This window comes from Halichoerus grypus, chromosome 6, assembly GCF_964656455.1.
Source record: "Halichoerus grypus chromosome 6, mHalGry1.hap1.1, whole genome shotgun sequence".
NCBI lineage: Eukaryota > Metazoa > Chordata > Mammalia > Carnivora > Phocidae > Halichoerus > Halichoerus grypus.
Window position 1 is genome coordinate 37,006,985 of NC_135717.1, and position 2,548 is coordinate 37,009,532.

Below are 2,548 nucleotides of genomic sequence, written 5' to 3' on the forward strand. Positions count from 1 at the left end.
TTCACTGCATTACAGCAAGCGCACACTGCAAGCTCCAAGTGGCTCCAGCTCGTAACGAAGATGCACATGCAGGCAAATGAATCTTAGGAGTTGCGCTAGTGACCTCCTCGTGGGGGGACAGTGAGTGGAAGGGGGCACAGAGGAGGTTGCTGCGGGATGGTCACACTCCGTGTCCTGACCTGGCGCCCGCTGCACCAAGAGTGAGGTTCCTGAAACTCCATCAAGCTCAACACGTTAGACGTGGGCACTTTTCTCATGGTTCTCACTGTAGGAGGGAGGTCTGGTTTAAACTCCAGCCTGAGAGAGCTAAGAGGGATGAACGACACTCCGTATCGCAGACTCCAAGTCCGGGAAGGAAAGGCACACAGGGGAGCGACCAGGTCCCCGGCCCCACCGTTTGAACAGCAGATGGCACTGGTTGTAGACAGAATGGAGGAACTCCCACTTTTCCCACCTTTGGGCTGTTTTCTGTAAAACCTGGGAAACTGGGGTCCAGCCCCCGCGAAAGCAGACAGGTGTTCTTCCGGTGGCAGCAGGATGTTCTGGAGGCAGGGGCCAGCAGAAGGACCACGGAAGCTGTCCTGGGCCCGAGGCGCTCCAGCTGACCTGGTTAGGGTATAATCCTGACTAAAAATAAAGTGCGGCTGGCTTTGCAGCACAGGTGTGAGTACAGGTGTGAGGCTCGGAGGCTGGAGGAGGAGGCAGATGACATGGAAGCAGCCTTGTGTGTGTGTCTGTGAGAACAGCAGGAGTCAGCAGAAAGCAAACGCTCCCGGGAAAAGGTGAGATCAGCAGTTACACTGCAAGACCACAAGTGACAACTCCCGACACCTCCTGGGATAGCCGTGGGCTTCTGGTCTCAGATGCGCCCCATGAGGATCCTACAGCAAATAGCACGGGGAACATCACCCCATCTCTACACAGGCGTGGCTGTGTCTTATGATGTGTCTGATTCTTCCTGAGTTGCTTTGGGTATAGTCTCTCCCTGGTTGTTTGTTTGTTTGTTTTGGTAACTGCTTTAAGGTATAATACACATTCACCCATTCAATGGCTTTTAGTATATTCACCGTGGCGTGCAGCCATCATGACAATCTTAGAGTGTTTTCATCACCCCAAAAAGAAAATCTGCACCCATTTCCCCTGAACGCCCCCAGCCCCAGGCAACCACTGATCTGCCCATCTCTGTGGATCTGCGGGTTCTGAACATTTCATACAAACGGAATCATACAATATGTGGTCTCATGTGATTGGCTTCTTTCGCTAAAGCATGCTATTTTTAAGGTTCATCCACGTTGTAGCCTGGATCAGCCACGGTTTATCTATTTATTTGTTGATGGGTTGTTTCCACTTTTTTGGCCGTAGTGAATGCGAGCATTCGTGCTATGAATATGAACAAATGCTATGGACATTTGTGTACAGGTTTGTGTGTGGCCATATGTTTTCATTTTCTTGGCCATATTCCTAGGACTAGAATTGCTAAGTGACTCTGTTTAATCTTTTGAGGAATATCTGCCTTTAGGTTTTTTTTTTTTTTTTTAAGTAAACCCTATGCCCAACGCGTGGCTCAAATTTACAACCCTGAGATCAAGAGCTGCACGCTCCACCGACTGAGCCAGCTGGGCACCCCTGCCCTTAGTTTTAAGTGCAAATATAATTCAACCATCTCTTTTTTATTTCTTGATTCCTCTAACAGCAAGTGAGAGATGGCAGTTCCGTTTTTGTAAGCAGGGGAACCGAGGCCCAGGACACCCTAAGGAGAGCAAATAATAATTGTGTCCGGTGTGGGCATGCGTGAAGAGACCCAACCGCAGTAAGCCATTCCATCCTTACAGCAGCCCTAGGAGGCTGGCCTCACATTTATCCCCATTTTCTGGTTAGAAGATTAAGTATCTTGAACAAGGCCATTCAGTGGTGTGGTCCAAGACTTGACACCAGTTCAATCACACTCAATTTTAGGCTTTCACGGGCTCTTAAGCCCTCTGCTATTCGGTGGACTCTGGAGGGTCAGCGAATCTCCCCCGAGCCTCTAGCATAGTAAGGCTGGCCTGTCCTCTTCCTGCGTGACCTCTACTACACAGGATACTCTGCAGCTTGGGGCTACACTTGCAGACTATTTTAAACAGCAAAACCACCAACAAAACCCACAAAAATGCAAAAAACGTGGCACTAAACATATATGAGACACTTGTTTACGGTACGAGAGCTAAAATAAGAAGGCACAAAGTTGTCTTATTTGACCTCAGCTTGGACCCTCCATACCTAGCAAAACTAAAGCCTTTCCCATTCTGTGCACGTCCACAGAACGCACAGCACCTAACGTCAGTGAGCACTGGTTGAATAAATGAAGGAAGGAAGATGCGCCTTGCTCGGACGGATGCCCTGGTGCTGCGAGGGCGGGAGGGAGCGCTAACTGGGTCTTTCCCCTAACCTCATGCCACTCTTTCGCAGGACAAAACCCTCCCGGGCCCTCCCACGTGTCCTGCCATCGCCGAAGCGCCTCCGCTCCCCGTGACGTCACCAGGGACCGTCGCGTGTCGCCAGAAGCTCC